General features: G+C 35.7%; 1 protein-coding gene across 26 annotated transcripts in view; it reads left to right on the forward strand.

The window, feature by feature from the left end:
* Positions 1 to 20,209, forward strand: part of LRRC4C (leucine rich repeat containing 4C) — a 1,180,850-nt gene that overhangs the window by 588,332 nt on the left and 572,309 nt on the right. For 4 of the 26 annotated variants that reach the window (XM_078058152.1, XM_078058149.1, XM_078058171.1 and 1 more), the window contains one exon: positions 6,052 to 6,193. The exons of 21 other annotated variants lie outside the window; for them this stretch is intronic. The gene's annotated coding sequence lies outside the window, so the exon portion shown is untranslated. The remainder of the gene's footprint in view (positions 1 to 6,051; positions 6,194 to 20,209) is intronic. One more of the 26 variants, XM_078058157.1, reaches the window with a different exon arrangement.

Raw genomic sequence — 20,209 nt, forward strand, 5'->3', positions numbered from 1 at the left:
AGGAGTAAATGACTTTACTAGGATTCATATCTAGCTGGGCCTGACTACAAAGTCAGTCTTCTAATCCTGCTATGCTGCTGCTTATATTTTAAACAAATGAATAACATTGAAATTCACTGACTCTATTTTAATCCACATTTATAATCAAGAAACAATGCTAAGATGTGCAAAACTAAACATTACAGAATCGCTTGGAACAGGAGACAATAATCAGAAAAGAACATAATTTATAATGCCCATTAATGGGGGATTGATGAAATAAAGTATAATAATTCTGTAAAGTGAAATATTACATGGTCCTTAAAAACTGTAAGGTAAGGCTATATATGTTGATATGCAAAGATCCCAGCACTCATTGCTAATTATAAGCAAAGCAGAATAATACAAATCATGTGATTTCATTTTATAAAAATGATATGATACTATATTTGTTTATAAGCTTATAAAAGGAAGGATGTAAAAAAACTGCTAATACCGGTCACTTCTAGGTATAGAAAAACAGAGAGAGACTTACTTTTATTGTGCATCTATTGTATATTTTATTGATTTTATTACATGCATAATGTTACTTATGCTTTTTTTGTTTAGAATTAAAATTAGATCGTATACCTTGAGAAAGAGAATATCTAGGATTACTCACAGCTTCCAAATTCCATGTTTGAAATCAGAAACCTAACTTGTTTTAAACAACTCCAGTGCATTTCTGAAGAAGGCTCCCCTGTGGCCAAAACTCGGGGGCACTTGCACGTGTATGAAAAATGTCTGTGCGTGCGATGTCACTTTCAGAGTGAGAGCTGGATAGGGGAAACTGGTCAAAGGCTGACTCACAGCAGATGGCCTCACAGGTTTCTTGATTCCTGCACACAGAGCATTCTCAGCAAGGTCAAGGGCAGGTAAGAAAGTGATTCATTAAACTTCTGTGGTTGATGTGCACTAGATGTATAAGGCATTGTACATGCAGATGTGCGCTGCAGCCCTTTGTCTAAAGGACAAAGATTTTTTTCATTGGATGCAATAGGAATCCCATTGTTCAGGCTCAAGTTACCATTTTTTTTTTTTTTTGAAAAAAGACATTGTCATTAATAATAGTATTTCTCAGTCTGAGCTTTACTCCGACACACTTGAAGGAATTTAGCTAAAGAACAATGGTAATGTTCTAATTTGTTATTCGTCATTTAGATGGAAGTGGTGTGGTATACTACTTTGTCGATAGCCAGCAAATACTGATCCTCTATCCCCAAGAAGCTTATCATCATATAAACATTTTCTTTTTCTTTTTGGTCAAGCTAAATGGAAATCCATCTCCAAAATTTTATTTACAGGTAAGATTAATATTAGCTAATGGATCAGGAGAAAGTCTCAATGTCCTGGACAAAAGACATGATAGCCTCTTAGAGTAGTATAAAGTAGCCTTTCATCCGGTTATTTCCCGGATTTACTCACTTTTTTATAGGTGAGTTATGGAAAATTGGAAATATATTTTGATTTTGTATCAAAGTTACCATTTTAGTCTATGTAATAAAATATTTTTGTTTTTCTTTTCCTAACCTGATAACTATGGATAATCTCTAAGACTCCTAGATCTGTTTTATGTGTCTCTTTCTTTAATGGTTTCATTTATGACCAAGAATTCCTATGACTCTGAATCTACATTTCTAACTAGATTTCCCAGTATTTCTCCAGGCAGGCCTTTACCTTAATTTTCCATAGACTATCTTCTCTCAGATGTCTCATATTAATCTGAAACATACTTTTTCTTTTCTTTTTTAAAGATTTCTTTATTTGAGAGAGAGAAAAATGCATGAGTGGGGGGAGGGGCAGAGGGAGAGAATCTAAAGCAGACTCCCCGCTGAGCACGGAGCCTGACTCAGGGCTTATCTCACAACCCCTGAGATCATGACATGAGCCAGAACCAAGAGTTTGATGCTCAACAGACTGAGCAGCCCAGGCGTCCCAACCATTAATTATTTTAAAATCAGCATGTCTGTAGTTGAACTTTTATGAACTTAAAAATTTGGTTTGTACTATATACTTGACATGTTACTTCACAAAATGTGTGGCCATGATATTTTGAACATCGGTACAGCTCTCTTCTTGACTTTAAGCTCCTCTGGTGATGAGACATTTATTCTTTTCTCTCCTTTATTGCAATGGTTTTGCCTGCCATCATTGTCCAACCCCTCTAACCCAGGGGCATGCATAGTGACTAGACAAATTTACATATATTCTATAAAATAGATCCTCAAAGCCTGGGTACAATATCAAAGCACCCCTATGTTCAAGTTCCATAAATACTTGAAGAAAATCATCATTTGGTGGACCCACATATTCTCAACGTATGATGATATTAAATTTTAAAGATAATATATTGGCATGTTATTATTTTATGAGCACAGGAGGAAAGAACACATTTTTCTTTGAACTGCCAGTTGTCTTAGGCAGTTTTTACTTAATTTATTTTGCTACTTTTCTCCTAAATGAAAGTGGCACAATTATTTCTTAAAATGCTACAGATTGGGGTGCCTGGGTGGCTCAGTCGTTAAGCGTCTGCCTTCGGCTCAGGGTCCTGGGATCGAGCCCCACATCGGGCTCCCTGCTCGGTGGGAAGCCTGCTTCTCCCTCTCCCACTCCCCGGCTTGTGTTCCCCTCTCGCTATGTATCTCTCTGTCAAATAAATAAAAAAATCTTAAAAAAAAAAAATGCTACAGATCTATTTGGAAAATTTTAAATACTTTTTCTGTAATCAAAACTGGCCTTTTATAACCCAAGAAGAAAATATATGACTTCTCTTTTGAAAATATTTGCAATTATATTACCTCTATTTTGATAATTAAGGATATAAGCACTGTCCCCAAATAAATATGCTAATTTTATAAGAGGACGGATGGATTTCTTTTTTTAAACTGCTTATGTCAAAATTTCTACCTGACACAAGATAACTCTGCTGTGACTTTCTACGTAATTACTATATCTGTTTTTTCCTACCTGACAGTAACAAATATGAAAATGGAGAGGTAAAGATTCCATACATGACAATTGCTGCCTATATTTTGCATTCTCTGGTGCAATGTTGTGGTGAAATAAAAAAATATGTATATATTTTAGAATGTGTTATTGTTTTTTGTAAGACCACAAGTCATTGAGTGCTACCAAGGGAAGGAACCATTCTGAAAAACACCGATAAAGAACTACAATCTGAAATTAGGTGGGGAGGGTTGGAGTAGAGAAATTCTCTGTAGTAAAAACTGTGTTGTTTAATCAAGGATTGAGGTCGTACGGGGAAGAAAATAGGAGCTATTTCAAGAGAAATGAATTAGAAGCACTCAGTACATTGTTCTTATGTAGCTTGTCTTGGTTCCAGGACAGATACCAAACCTCATTTACTAATATTGGCACCTCTTATGACATTGGCACTAACCCATGGTTATGGACTTTGAATCAGGATCTGATTTTCATATAGCTCTGGTTTCCCTAGATTATTTGATGGGTTTCACTAATGTTCTTATAGAACACAATTGAATGTTCTAATAACATTACTGGTAGAAATAAGTGTCACAGATTTGCCTAACAGTTCCCAAGAGCCTTTAGACATTAGTACTTGTAATGCTTGTAGTATAGAAGCCTATTATTTGAATTCCCCAATTCAACAGACTGATATAATTTCTCTTTTCTCCTTCCATTCTATACAAAAGAAGAGTTTTTGTTTGTTTGTTTTTAATGGGCAAAGCTGTTACAGAATTGTGAGCTCTTGGGGCACCTGGGTGGCTCAGATGGTTAAGCGGCTGCCTTCAGCTCAGGTCATGATCCCAGGGTCCTGGGATGGAGCCCCACATCTGGCTCCCTGCTCGGGGGGAGCCTGCTTCCCCCCCCTCTGCCCCTCCTCCCTCCCTCTGCAACCCCCACTCCTGTGTGTGCTCTCTTTCTTGCTCTGTTCTCTCTTTCAAATAAATAAATAAAATCTTAAAAAAAAAAAAAAAGAACTGTGAGCCCCATAATGGGTAACCAGAGACATGACAACTAGACTAGTAAGTCTCTCTGGACAAATAACATATGCCTGACCATTCTTCTATCCCCTAGTCCCTGTAGGCCACTTTTCCTGATGTTATTGTTTTAATTGATGTATAATTAACATACAATATTATATTAGTTTCAGGGATACAACATATTGATTCAACAATTCTATACATTACTGAGTGCATACCATGATAAGTGTAGTTATCATTTATCACCATACGATGCTGATATTATTATGAGATTATTGATTATATTCCCTATGCTGTACTTTTCATTTCTATGACTTATTTTATGAAGGGAAATTTGTACCCCTTAATCCCCTTTATTTAACCCCCCCGCCACCTACCTTCGCCTGGCTTTTATGAGAATCTCTCTAATTCCTAACTTCAAAGTGTCTTTGTACTTTATATGTGTTGAACATATTTACTTGTCTTCTTGTTTACGCCCTGAAGGCCTATAGTCTATTCTCTCTAATTTGTTCATTCTGAGGCTCTTAGCATATATTGGTTGCCCTTTTCTTTATTCAACTAATGCAAGACTTGTGAATCATGATTATGCCATCTATAGGGGACCGGTTTGTAAACCCCTTCCCTGAAGAAGGCTATTCCAATGCTTTGTTGGTTTAATGACACAGGGCATTAATACATAAAATAGGCATATTTGAAAAAAGAAAATTTATTTTTAAAGTTTTTTTATGAAGGTAAGTAAGAGGTGTGGAAGCTACTAAGAATACTTTAAAAATATATTAAAGATACTTTATTCCTAATTATAGAAGTATTTGTATTCGTAATAGATGAAGTGAAAAGTACATAAAAGCACAAAGAAGTTGAAAATGACCAGCATCTCTACCAATTAAGTATATACAATTCTATAACATTTTGGCATATCCCACACTTTTTAAATATATCCCACACTTGCTGGTTAAAATCATGGGCTCTATTTCTAGACTATCTTGGTTTGAACCTTTGTTTGGTCACTTCATAAGAGTATAATTTTGGGCAATCTACTTAGCCTCTCTGTGCCTCAGTTTCCTGATTTGTAATAAAGGCAGTAGTAGTAATGACCTATTTATTTGGTTTCTTGTGAGAATTAAATCATTTAATACGTACATGGTTTTTCAACTTGTGACTGGTTACATTAATGCAGTTTGTTATTGTTATCAATAATGATGGTGTTACTGTATAATCAATGGACTTGAAAAATTCTGTGCTTTTCTTCCAATTGCTTAAATAAACTCCTTTTAATAGTTAGCAGTCCATTTTTGAACTGAGTAGTTTTATTGGTAGAAACTAACAAAGCTTAGTGAGTATTTCTTTATAATCGATTTTTTTTGAGCCCCTCGAACTTGGAAACAACAATAACAAATACATTATTTCTTAAAAATTTTTGAGGAACACCTTGCTTTGCTGTTGGGCATGTGTGGTTGATTCTTTCAAATTTGAGTAAGGTGAGACATCTAATAATTCAAATATTTTTAAACTTCTCCTTTTGGACTTAAACCATCACAACAAAAAAGGCCATTTCTTTTCTTTGACCATTAAACTTCTTTTCCCACTAGCCCACATGTCTGCTTATCTTGCAGACCTAACATCATTCTTGAAAAATAAACTTCAATCATACAGAAAAACCTTATTTCATTCTTTTACTTCTTCTTGGAAGCATCTCCGTGGATTTTATGATTATTTAAATGTATAAAAATAATGAAAGATGTCACTTTTTCCCCAGTAATCAAATTAAACAAGTGCTAGCATAGGATTGAGACTAGAATATCTTTGGCCACATGTTGGAGAAGTAGCAAAAATTTTGCAGTTTATTACCTAATGCTTGATTCTTATAGTTATGTAAGTGTAAACTCTGAAAGTATTAAGAGCTTCAGAGAGAGCCTTTCTACCAGCTAGAACAAATCTCATGAGATTGCATGGCTTTACCTCCATGAATTGATCATCACATTCCATTTGAATATTAATACAAACAAGCCAGACTAACCGGTTTAATATCTAGGAGACCTTACTGAACCCAATTCATTCTCTGTCCCAGAAGGAAGAGAAGGGAGTCTAGCATGAGAAGATCATTTCTCTTCATGAGGCATCTTTATTTCCCCTCCTGTACCATCCACCTGTGGATCTCACTGAATTAGCAGAGGGACTTCATGAAATTCAAGTGGGTTTCATTACAAAAGGTAAATTCCCTGAATATTCACTTTCTAAATAATTTTTTGACTAGAACATAATCTTCCCATTGGTTGTGAACCTTTTGTGCAAATAATATTTCTTCTAAGTGTTTCTGATGGTTATTTTATGGAAACCAGGGCAAAGTTGCATCTAGTGCACATGAAGTGCCCATGGGTAGGGGATTATGCATTCCAGCAGCTCTAGGTCTGGTTCATATTCTATAGGTTCAGAAGCAATTCTATTTCTCCATATTTTCAGAAGCAACACATCTTGGACTCCCAAGACATAAAAACACATGGGAGAAATTAACTGATTCAACAGAATAACTTCATAATTTTTTAAATGTGAAAGACTCAGAAAAAGTACTTACTATGGGAGATTGCTGTAAAATCATTAGAGTTTATTACCAACATCATACAATGCTCTCTTAAACCAGGGGATTTTGCTTTATTACCCAAAAGTAGCCACATGCACTTTTATTCCCTCATAACAGGATGTTCATGGTAGGGAAGATCTTTAAATAATCCTTACCTGGAATAAGGAAAACAAAAGGGCTCACAGCCTTTCATCAAATGGGCCCTGAGTGACAAAATACAGCTCAAATTGTGGTAATTTTCCAAACAAATCAAGACCTCTGATTAAATAAGTTGGGCCTTAGGCTTCCTGCAATTCTAAAGACTATCAATAGAAACATTGTGGCACAGTCTTATTAGACTCATTGGAGCTATAATTAACCATTGGAGAGAAACAAAAATGTAAAAAAAAATCCATTATGATTAATTTTCACAGGATGTCTTGGAAACCTTACAGGAAGAATTAGTAGTCTGCCTATTTATAATTAACAGATCGCAAACACTAATGCATTTTCCCAACAGGGACTATTTAAATGGAAAGCTTTGTTGATGTGAGACTTAAATACATAGACTTGAGTCCCTGAAAGATGTGTTTTACAGAGATTTTAGGATGATGCAGTATGTTCTCCTGATTGGAGGTTCTTGTCATTGCTCTTATTTGAAGTTGTCATAAGGGAGAATCCCCTTGGCTTTCTTTGGCTTAGGCAAGCATGTGCAAAGTGAGGACTTGGGATCTCATGTTCACTTCGGAGAGAATCCTGCAGCCAGTGCAGACACAGCAGGAAGGAATTAGCTCTTTAGTTAAGTGTTAGAGTCCAGTTTCTAACACATTTATATTTGGAATTTTGTGATCATCTCAGCCAATCAAAATTGACAGAGGAACACAAATTTGTATACATGGGATTAGGTAATTGTCATAGAAATCTAAGTATTTGAGCTGTAATAGGTGTAATAAGGTGTTAATGTCTCTCTAGGGCTATAAGGAAATAAAACCATATTTTACAACAATTCTAATTTGTAAATAATAACTTCAGAGGGGAAGTTATTGGGCAAAAATTGCTAATGTAATAAATTTGCCCCTGCCTCTAATCTTGTGGACCACTTGTGGAATATCCATTCTAGGTAAACCCTCTAGTTTTGTTATTCCATACCATAAATTCCTTCAATGACAACCATTGCTTTCTTTATCATATGGTCAAGAGCCATTGTAATCTAGCCACCTCTAATGGATATTATCTTAATCCTTTATATTTTCTAATATTGCTCCAATTTTATAAGTTACTTAAAATTTCAGGACCTTCCTATATTGTTTCTTCCTATCTTTGCTATTTTCGATCTCAAAAAATTCTTGCTCAACCTTTAAATTCCTTAAATACATCAGGGACATATATAACTCTTACTTGAATCTGTTTTGGCCTATGCTTGCCTGTTGCTGCCTCTTGGGTTAATAATGTATCCCATATCCATGCTAATATGACATTTAGTATGTGGCTCTATTATCATGTCTATAAATTTGTACTGTAACACTTGGTGGACATGGATTATGTGTTCCCAACACCCAGAGAATGTCTGTCCCATATATGTCATCACTTCTGAGGGTATCTGACTCAGTAAATGTTGAATAAGAAGACTTGTCAATGTATTTAGTTGACACATACATAGTATACTTGTTTATTTCATCTTGTGAAAACATTTGTGTATTTTCTATGCTCCCATTTAACATAGACTCAACAAAGGATAGGGCTTTTTTCTGAATTGAAACTTGAGCTAACAAGTTGCAGCTAAATTCTAGAAATATATCTGAATTACAGAGGAGTAGAGTAACCTTATTTTAAAAGTCTCATTGACTTAGTGAGCATGCCAATTAATAGAGAGAGAGAGAAGAGAGATGAAAGATGTATTCAAGAATTTGCTAAAGTAAAATTACAACCTTGCATTTTTATTGTACTGCACCTGAAGAGTATGTAAATTAGGATAGGGAGAAGCCCAAACCACTTTAGATATTGGTGTGTAGTGGACCATGTACATTTTGGATGACACAGACTAGTTATCAATGAGGAGAGACTAAACTGATTGCTGGCTCATACCTTACCTAAAGTAAACATTGTATTTGTTACAATAGAAGTTTAATTTTTTTTCAGTCTCTTTACTAGACTGAATTATTTATAGCCATAGATATTAAATAATGAAAGAGGATGGTCTAAGATTTCAAATTGATTTCTTTCATTTTCTTACCTGTGAACCCCACTAATCCGTGAGCTTATAATTTGCTTTTATTTTGTTTTTGATTTGCATTTTTAAAAAATATGTTCTTCTCAGATTACCTTTTTCATATCTAAATAGGTATCATATATCCATGGTATTTTAGAAGATTTGAAGAGAGGAACATTATAAGTTAACTATTTTTTTTTTTTTAACTTTTAGAGAAACTCTCATTGTAGGGCCTTACAGGTCACAGAACAAAATTAGAGGCAAAAAAAAAAAAAAAGAAAAGAAAAATGAGAAAAATTATATCTTTCCTCATTAATTCGATTCCTAACTATAATAGCAATATCACTCAAGCTGCCTGCTAGTAAATATGGTATCCTTGGTAGATTTTTTCATATTTGATTGTGATGACATTTTTATTGCATGAAAATGTGGACAGCTTAAACATTTGCAACAAGTATTCAGGTTCCATTTGTCCTCAGAGATAAGCAAGACTGCAAATCTTGGAGCATCAAAGTGTATTCAGATGACCCAGCAAGGCAGAGGCAAAAGACTTCACAAGGGAGAAAGGAGGAGAAATAAATGTTCAGTTGTTGATTAAAATTGAATATACATCCCACTACTTTGAATGCATCCTGGGGAAAAGTAGATCCCCACACCTCTTAGGGATGTGCATGGGGAAGCGCCCTTTGGGATAACCTGAGGACTCTGGAGTGAAGCCCATCAACAGAGAACACAGAAATTGGATTCAAATTAAGCTTTGAATGGCTATGTGAACTTCCACAAGTTACATAACATCTCTAGTTAATTTTCTCATTTGTGGGAGCCTGGGTGGCTCAGTCAGTTAAGTGTCTGACTCTTGATTTCGGCTCATGTCATGATCTCAGGGTCATGAGTCAAGACCTGTGTCAGGCTCTGCTCCGAGCGTGGAGCCTGCCTAGGATTCTCTCTCTCCTTCTCCCTCTGCCCCTCCGTGCTCTCTCTTTCTCTCTCTCTCTCTCTCAAAAAAAAAAAAGAAAAGAAAAGAAAAGAAAAGAAAAGAAAAAAACTGCTTATGGGTGGGGTGAAAACCTTGCTTATCTTAAAATTTTTTTTTTCTCATTTGTAAAATGGAAATAGGATTACCTGTCTCACTAGGTTGTAAGAGATAAATGAGATAACATATAAAGTATAAAGACGGTGTTTTTCATGTTACAAGATGAGATAGAGATAGATAGAGATAGAGATAGAGATATAGAGATCTATCTATCTAGATCAATCAATAATAGATTGATCGATCAATGTATATATGGGTCTCTTTTCTTCCATGGAAAGAGCTCGGTGCCCTGAGCTGGCTACTGTAATTTGTCCTCCTCCTTCACTCCACTCATCCCTTCTTTGAAATCCCACATGTAAAAAATCATAATGTGATCATTTAGGGAAACAAAAAAAACTGGTTTGACTTCATGCTCAAGTAGTTCCAATCCCTGTTGTAGGGTCCTTTTTGTTTTTAAGAAAAAGCTAAATTATGTGCCTCTCATCAAATCTTTGTAAATTGCCAAATTGACTTCCTGATCAAGATGACAGATTAAACACTTGCTTTTTTACCTCCTTTCCGTTTATGTTGAAATGACAGTATGCTGGTAAAGGAAGAATAGATCTACAACACAGATCAGCATCAGAGAGTGTGCCATTAACAGTCCAGATATTTTAAAGAATTTTGTAAGTAGGAGAGATCATGGAATCACATGGATGGGTAAACCAGAACAGAGAAATTGCCGCTGTGGATTGTGGTGAAGAAGAGCCATTCTTTCCCACTTAACTGCAGAGAGCCTTCTAGCTTGGTGTCAGCAAGTGCAAAGAGCCAGAGTGAGGTGTGGTGATAGACATTTGTGTTATTCACTAAAGAACTGTACAGTCAACAGCAAGACAATCAGATCCTTTCTTTCCTCCCTTTTCCCCTCTGTTCCTCTTCCTGACACCATTCAACAATGATTGCAGAGCGCTGTGTCAGAAAGGATTTTGTAATCCAGAGAAAATATTTAAATTTCTCTAAAGAAACTAAGGAATATGGAAGGGTCAGGTTTTTTTTCTCAGTGTTCATGCTGGCATCTGAAGGAGAAGCCCAGCAGAGACTGAGGCATGGAAGGAAATACTCTAAGGCTCTTCAATGCCAAGTAAAAGCCTCCTCATTTTGATACGGCAGTGAGGGCCTCATATGGCCTTTCGGCCCCCCTGCCGGTAATGGTAGTACCGACATTTCTGTATAAGAGAAACATAGGGGGAGTCATCTCAGTTCAAGGAAGGACCCACGCAACCTTGACTTGGAGCTAGTTTTGCATGATAAGTGCCCAGTTTTGACTTAGATTGTTTGCTAATTACAGATGGTGTGGGGGGGAATCCTAATGGAGATTTGGGAACGTGTCCTGCAGTTACATTGCCATGGCAAGCATGTTGTGTCTTTGACATGTATGTTTATTTGGGGTGGCTAAGAAAATAGTAATGAAAGTTATGGCATATGGAAAGTAAAATAACCCCAAATTTCTCCCTGTTGATCCCAATTACCTATACAAATGCTTCCAGGTAACAAAGCTTTACTTCAGAGTTTATGATAAGTTCTTCTATTCAGAGCAGAAGTCAGCTGGGGTAGATATCAGCTTTTGTTAACAACAAAAAAATTCAGAAAGGCATTTAATATACATTCATATCTCACAAATCTGCACATTAGTTGGGGTGTCTGTGATTCAGGTTCAGGGTCTATAACAGCAGTTGTGGTGGCTCTAAACCTCAGGTCTATTTGTGGAGCCCAAGGACTGTGTCTAGTCAGGATATTTTCTTCTCATGATGATGGCATAAGCAAAGATGACAAACTCAACCGCACAGGCTATTTCAAGCATGTGCTCAAGTCATTTCCACTAACATCTCAATGGCCAAAGCAAGTCATAAAGTCAAACCTAAAGTCAGCGGTTGGAAAAGTTTACTCAGTACACCATGAGGCTGTTACAGGGGTGCACATGTAGGAAACAATTCCAGGAGAATGGATATTTCTAGCCAATAATTCAATTCATCACAGCAAAAGAGACAAAACTCACATTTGACACTAAATCAACTTTCAGAAACATTTAATTTGATCCTTCATCCTTCACATAAGTTTGTATCTAGAGATCAACATTTTAGAAAAATTAATAGGAAAGAAGAAAGGACACCAGCATTCATATAATTTGGTAGAAGTCATTGGATTCTATAGGAATGATTACAAACAAACCTGATCTCCTTTGGAAGTGCCTTTCTTCTTAACTCATTTTCTTTCCACCAATGTCTACTCCTCCTCTACTCTACACATGGCGGTGTGCAATAGGAGGGTAATGCATGATGGAGGGATTTGCATAAAGGTTGAAGTGAAATTTGCATTGTCCTAGATGTACACAGTCAATTTTGGACAGAATGTGATAAATCATTTGGGATTTAATGAAAAATATCTGAATAGGATCTGAAGCTATTTTCCTAGGAACAGTTGAAATTGTATTGTCTTGAGTCATTTGAGAAGAGCACCTTCCTCCATCCCACTAAAGGATAGTGGGTAGTCTTGGAGCTTTCAGTGAGCACTTGTTTTCCATCTCAAGTGAAGATTGCTGGATGGTATCTGTGCCCAGTGTACAAATGCATTTTTTAAAGAGATTGTACAGTGACAAGAAAACATTTTAAATTGTATATTTTGAAAAAGAGGAAATGGTGATTATGGGTCATTTCTCTAATAAACTATACCAAGAGATGCCATTTCAGAGACATCGATAAGATCGCTAATAATACCCTTTAGAAATATCACTCCTCTTAAAGTAAAAGTCAAATTAACTGTTAAATAATTTATGATAGTTGGAATCTAATGAAAAGGACTTGCAAATTATGAGACTGGAAGTTTAAAAGTTGAAGGACACGCTGTAACTACAGGAACATGATGGGGCTGGAATTCACACCCAGTTTTTGTTATTACTCATACATCTCGTCTGACATTAACAGAATTTAGCCTGTGAATCACAGAATTGTATTCATTCTTGGGCACCATCTCTTATCTTATCCAAACAGAAATGTGTTAATTAGCATAACAACATGGATTGTGTAACTGTGTGATAATTATAAAATTGTAGCTGATTTCACTAAATTCTAAGTCTACAAATATATTATTGTCGCAATTAATGGGGAGACTCATCATTTTTAAACTTGACAGGTATTTTCTTTAAATGTTCTTTTTGTGCAAGGTGAACATAACCCTCATTTTTTAAAATCTCAAATAGCCAAATTTCATTCCTCCTTTCCTTGTTCCTTTCTACCTTCTTTCCCTTCTTCCTTCCTTGCTTTTGTCTTCTCTCCTGTTCTTAGTTTCTCCTTTCTAATTTATTGAAACATCTAAAAACCATATACTGTTTTATTCCCTTTTCAGCCTAGAGATCAGCGGTACTGTAGACACCGCCTAAGGGTGTTGAGTTGTGAAACATTCACTATGACTGTCATATGGAATAGACTGCAGCATGTACTATTATAGACCAGACCTTTCAAATTAATCTGCTTTATTTAAAGCCAACACATATATTTCTGTAACAAAAATAATCTGCCAGCAATCAAAACAAGAACAAGGGAGAGACAAAATGGGAGTGGTTGTGAGACATGAATGAGTTTTATGAAAAACACTTAAAGTGGTTTTCAGAAATGTTACTATTATTGCTTGATTAATTATAGCAGAAAAAATGAGATCTAAGTCAGTTCATCTCTACCGCATATTGACTGTTTGGTGTTTGCTTTCCCAGTCCAGTATAACACTGAGCACCATAGCAGCATGATGAGAAGCAGGGCGGAGTTTTATTAGAAAAGGCATGTTTCCTTGGTCCCTTGACCCACTTTATAACAGGATTCAACTCTTCAACCTTCTCTTGGGTAAACCTGGGCAGTTAGTGACTGCTTGCCAGGTGCTTAAAGGATTTAGATGAGGGCGCCTGGGTGGCTCAGATGGTTAGGCCTCTGCCTTTGGCTCAGGTCATGATCCCAGGGTCCTGGGATCGAGTCCCGCATCGGGCTCCCTGCTCCTTGGGAGCCTGCTTCTCTCTCTCTCTCTCTCTGTCTCTCATGAATAAATAAATGAAACCTTTAAAAAAAAATAAAAAAAAATAATAAAGGTTTTAGATGAGATGTGAAGGGGGTGCTTTGCTGTTTCTAAATTTCTCTGGGGGGGCGCCTGGGTGGCTCAGCCGTTAAGCGTCTGCCTTCGGCTCAGGTCATGATCCCAGGGTCCTGGGATCAAGCCCCGCATCAGGCTCCCTGCTCGGCGGGAAGCCTGCTTCTCCCTCTCCCACTCCCCCTGCTTGTGTTCCCTCTCTCGCTGTGTCTCTCTCTGTCAAATAAATAAATAAAATCTTTTAAAAAAATAAAAAATAGAAAATAAATTTCTCTGGGGGACATTGAGGTAGACATTGTGACTGAGGTAGAGGTCCAAGAGAACAAAGTATTAAATAAATATAATGCATTGGATTTGGCTTTAGTGAATACAGATGTGTTTAGGTTTATCTTTAACCGATCAGAATCTTGATAAACATTTCTTCTTTGAACTAAAAGATAACTTGAAATGACAATACATGCAGATCAGCTTGGTTAAAATTTTAGCATTATCTGTCCAGTGAATGTTGTGCTAGCAACTTGCTTGTAAGATCCTTCTTTCAAGAATATGGTTTTGTCCCATTTTACAAAATAATTCTGGGACTCAACTTTCAGAATTACCTTTAGAATTGATTTACAAGACATATAAAAACATGGGGTGTCTGGGTGACTCAATCAGATAAGCATCCCAGGGTCCTGGGATGGAGCCCCTGCTTCAGGATCCCTGCTCGGTGGTCTGCTTCTCCTTCCCCCTCTGCCCCTCCCTCCCACCCCCACTCGGGCTCTCTCTCACTCGCTCTCTCTCAAATAAATAAAATCTTAAAAAAAAAAAAAAACAAGACTTATAAAAACATATTTTATTACCCTAAGATTGGAACATACTCTGAACTCAAATGAATTTACCCAGTTTGAACACTTACCTTCCTCATTCATTAGTCTTAGGTTGTTGGGGTGATTCTCCAAATTCAAATTTTCCCCTAATATGATATTAAAGGTAATACCATATATCATTTTCACATAGAATTCCAAAAATGTTGTAACCAAGAATAGAATTTCTGGAGAAAGGAGATAATTTCCACAGTAGTTTTGTTAAGAAAAGAAAAATAAGGTAGTGCTCCTTTGAACAAGTAAAATCTTGTAAGATTATTGAACAACTTGGAAACTCACACCTTCTGTAAAGACTTATACATTTGTTTCCGTGATACAGCATTTTGTACAATTATTTAAACTTTGGTGCCATTTAAGCAAAGATCATTGTTAATAGCAGAATTTTAAGGTATGGAGTTTGATCAGCATTCCTGTTTATGATTTTGAAACGATAATAGGTAATTTGAGGATAACAGTCTTCATTGTAACAAAATGGTTAAGTTAATGTCTAAAATAATTTCTGATAAAAGTAGGAGCACCTGGATGGCTCAGTTTGTTGAGCATCTGCCTTCGGCTCATGTCATGTTCTCAGGGTCCTGGGATCGAGCCCCGTGTTGGGCTCCCTGCTCAGCAGGGAGTCTGCTTCTCTCTCTCTCTCTCCCCCTCTGCTGCTCCCCCTGCTGTCTCTCTCTCTCTTTCTCTCTGTCAAGTAAATAAATAAAATCTTTTAAAAATTTTTGAACAGTAAACCAGTGATCAAAACTAGCTAAGTGAGTGTGTGTGTGTGTGTGTGTGTGTGTGTGTAAAACTCTTTGCTGTAATTGACAATACTGAAATCATATCTAATGAATAGGAATAATATACCCAGCTTTATAAAAGATGCACAAATCTATTCATAGTCTTTGTCACAAGGAACACAGTAACAAAGGCTCTAAATAAATTGGTATTATAATTTGTTTGCCCAAACTCAGCCTTCTTGAACTGAATCTTGTGACGATTACTAATTGCAATAAGATACCCTAAAGAAAGAAAGTTTGAGATTGAAGTGGGTAATATTAGATTCACTTGGGCATGTTAGTCTTATTCAAGTCATTTTGCCACTGCTAATAAAGATGCTATGACTTAAAAACAAAAATGAGACTGTGGTTTGGTGAGGTGAGGTGTGAGCCAGAGAGAGCAAGAGGTCATGTGACAGTCATTCTCTTCTATCTTCCTTGAGATGCCCCAGAACAGAGCTTGAAGCAGAAGTCAGACATACATAACATAATAAAATTAAATTAAAAAAAAAATAAAGTCATAAAAAATTTGTTAAAAAAAAAAAAGAAGTCTGAATAAATGCAGCAACACACATTCAGAGCTGCGCCAGGGGGCAGTAGTCGTTGTTCCCAGGGATTCAATCTTTTTTTTTTTTTTTATTATGTTATGTTAATCACCATATCAGGGATTCAATCTTAAAACAGGGGACCTGACAAAATGTTACTGAGGTGTGGTAAAAGGTGTCTGCAAGTAAATATGCCAAGAATATAATTAAGGGAAATGAAAGTGTTTATTAATGAAACAAATTGAAAAACTACAGCAGGAAAATAGGGTTGGGAGGCTGTTGTTTGGAAGCAAAATCAGTAATGCCCATTTTAAAGAACAAAAAATGGCTAGGCACGAAGGCTTTTGGCTGGAATAAATGAAAGTAAAGGATTGTAAATCAATAATGCAATGAAGGGGGCAGAAAGCTAATGGTTCTTTTGTTTCAAATTGTAAATGGCATTTTTGTATTTCACTGTAAACCTTAAGTTATGGCTTTGTCTATGACAGTATAGAAAGCCTGCCGTTTCACTTTCCTGACTACAACAATCTGTATCAAAACTTGACTTTATTTACTCTGCATTTAGGTACATTTAGGTATGAACTAAGAGTTACAGCATTTTTTGGCATAGGGAGAATGACTTTCTCAAGATAAAATTTTCACCTTCAATGATTAGTGTCCAGTACCTAGAGTGAAAGACATAAAGGACAAAATTTATAAATAAGAATATTAGCAAGAGGTAAAAACCAAAATATCTTAAGATATTTTGCTCTGCTGAGAAGTCATATCCATTATGGTTATCCTTTGTGTTTCTAGGTCTAGGGAATATTATACCAAATCTGAAAAGATATCCTTATGCTAAATGTGAGGTTCTATTATTTGGAAAGCTTCCCAAATTTGAAAAAGGTCAAGAAGCCAATCCCAAACTAAATTAGAGAATGCAGAATGTCATGCTTTAGTGGGCTGTTCTAAAGTGAGGGCTTGGGGTGTTTCCCGAACCCATTATGAGTTGATGATCGATTGACGATTGATCCTATTTTATATATATTTTTGTCATGTATATATGTATATGTATGTGTGTGTGTGTGTATATATGTATATAAATATATATTCATTTTACAATCTCTCTTTCTTTCACTGTCTCCATTTTTCCCCTTCTTCTCTCCCTTTCCACTCTCTAGACCGTTCTACATCCATGAAATTTTACTGGCAATCTGCATGTTCATTAGTCTTCCTTATATTAAAAAAAAAAAAAAAAAAGCCTCTAATCAGTTTTCAATTTGGTAGCACTCTGATTTCACTGAGTGTTCTTTTACTCTGTTCACATTATAAGAACTATATATGAGGGTCAATTTCAAAGAACAGTCTCAAAATGCCATTTGTCATAATGGTGTTTAGGAACAGGACTTTGGTGATGACCCTTTTTATCTATTTTATGTATTTAAAATAGGTCAAACAGAAACACTTACCCTCCTGTATGCCATTCATCATTAATGTAGCTCTATTATCTTCCTTGGTATCTTCTCCTTTTCATATTAAATAGCTCTCATCCTCTGAAACTCTCCTGTTAGGAAATTGCTTTATAGTAATCATATCTCTTACCCTTCTCAAGATCTTTTCTATTCTTGCTTTGTCATCTTAGAGATTAGATGAGAAAAATGGAATGTGGTGTATAAAATGAGGGCATCCATTTACCATTATGTTTTGGAATTTTCTTTTTATTCTTATAAATATGGGTCCACAAAGGAATCTGTGGTGCCATAAATGCATTCAAAACATTGACATTTCTAGGCTGATAATAAAAAGGTATCTTATATTAGTAGTTACTGAGAAGCAGAAAATAATTTTTATGTAAGCACATACCACATCTCCTGCCAAAGTATAGTCGAGATACCTTTTATTTGATGGATGTCTATGTTTTGAACTTTTTCAGAGTCAGTGTGTTGGAACTGGATATAGACTAGGGAAGGGATCCTATGTAAGCTTTATTTTAAAGATGAAGAAATTGAGCCATTCTGCTAATAAAGATCAATGCTGGATTGCTTAACTCTTAGACCTACACTCTTTCCATCTCATTATATTGATGTCTGTGTTATTGCCATGATAGATTGATATATATATATAACCACTTATAATTTAGAAAGGGTTATTTTCTCAGTCAAGTGTTGCATAAGCAACTGACACCATTATAGCTCTAAGGTAGAAGGTGGGAGGAGGTGGTGGAAAGAAAGCAAAATAGCCTTTTGCTTCTAACTATAAATTATCATCTTGACTTTTTCTGATGGACACATTTCCATTTGATCACAGCATTCCATTTGATTAACATCTCTGGATCAGTCTTAAAAATTTGAGAGCCCTTAGTTTTAAGAGCTTGAAGCTTTGGAAATAATTGAGTAATAAGGATGAAAATCAAAATGACTCTTTCAATTTATATATATACATATATATATATATATATATACACCTTTATATATATTATATAAATACAAATTTTTATCAAATTATACATATAATCTGATTCAATTTTCATTGTAACCTAAAGAGATAGAAAAATAATTAAAACCAACGATTTCATTTTTAAGGAAAAGAAAGAAGCTTTGAGACATATTAGTGACTTTCTAAAGTTAGCAATGTTAGTAAATAGTTGAGATGATATATCTGGAATCCATTTTTCCTTGCCTCCCCTGCCTGGGTCTCCTGCTACACCATACCATTTCCCTTTGACTTCTCTTGATGCACCTTAATGTAGCATCATATGTATTATATAACTACAAATTTATATCCATTTGAAAATAGCGACGATTTACATGTAGTCATCACAAGGGTACACTTCACTCTTGGAATGATTCCTAAATGATTATAATTTCAGACCCCACCCACTTTAGCCAAAGACCATCCAAAAGTAGCCGCTCTACAATGTAGCACTTCTGTTACACCCAGTGTAACAGAATTTATCATTGTCTCCATGTAAATATCCATGATATTTTTACAAACTGCCTTACTCCTCCAGAAAACAGTATATCTTAACTGTATTAGGAAGTTTCAGGGCTATAGGCTCTACTCAGCCTTAATTCCAAGGAAATTTCCTGTTTCTACATTTGTAACTCCATATAATAATACTCCCCATGAAATTTTATTTTAATGTGACCAAGAGAAATGTAAATCTTTCAGCTGTCTTGTATTTAGCAAAGACCTAATATCATGAACTTGAAAATATTTTGGACTGGATAATAAGACTAAAAGTTGAACAAATACCAGTAACATTTTATATTGCTCTTTTGTTGTTTTCCTTAATTAATTTATTTATTTATTTATTTTTTCTAAAGATTTTATTTATTTATTTGACAGAGAGAGAGACAGCGAGAGCAGGAACACAAGCAGGGGGAGTGGGAGAGGGAGAAGCGGGCTTCCCGCCGAGCAGGGAGCCCGATGTGGGACTCGATCCCAGGACCCTGGGATCATGACCCGAGCCGAAGGCAGACGCTCAACGACTGAGCCACCCAGGCACCCAGTTTTCCTTAATTTATTTCAATTAATTAACTATGTAAGTAATGCAAGTGAAATGTATAAGGCAAGCCATGTATTGTTGAGCAAGCCCATGATTTATTGTCCATCTGTACAAAATAACTCCAAATCATTTTATCAAGTTATTTTCATTCAATTTCTGAGTTCCTAAGTAAAGTAGTAACAATAATGTTTCCTACAATTTAAGTTTTTCTTATCTCTTATGTTTTTTAAATTCTCCCTGTGAATTTTGTACATTTATTTTTATGTGTATTATTTTCTACATACTCTTTTGTTTTGGATATTTTTAATTAGAATTTTTAAATTTCATTGCCATTTCCTAAATGGTTATTCTTGTACAGTTCACATACATTTCTGTTAAATTACCTCTATGTGTACTGGGTTGCACAATTCATTCTAGGAGCCAGAGAACAGATGGAATGGGTTTAAATATAAGCAGCACTTGCTGGCTCTCACCCCTGTTGTAGAGGCACTTGGATGGGACCCAACACAAATCAACATCTAAGTGCACATAGTATACATACATATGAAAGCTCTCTGTCTTCAAATACATATATATATGGCCCTAATTTTACCAGTATCTTTCCTTGTTTTTTTTTTTTTTTTTTAAAGATTTTATTTATTTGACAGAGAGAGACACAGCGAGA

This window comes from Halichoerus grypus, chromosome 11 (genome assembly GCF_964656455.1).
Source record: "Halichoerus grypus chromosome 11, mHalGry1.hap1.1, whole genome shotgun sequence".
Taxonomy (NCBI): domain Eukaryota; kingdom Metazoa; phylum Chordata; class Mammalia; order Carnivora; family Phocidae; genus Halichoerus; species Halichoerus grypus.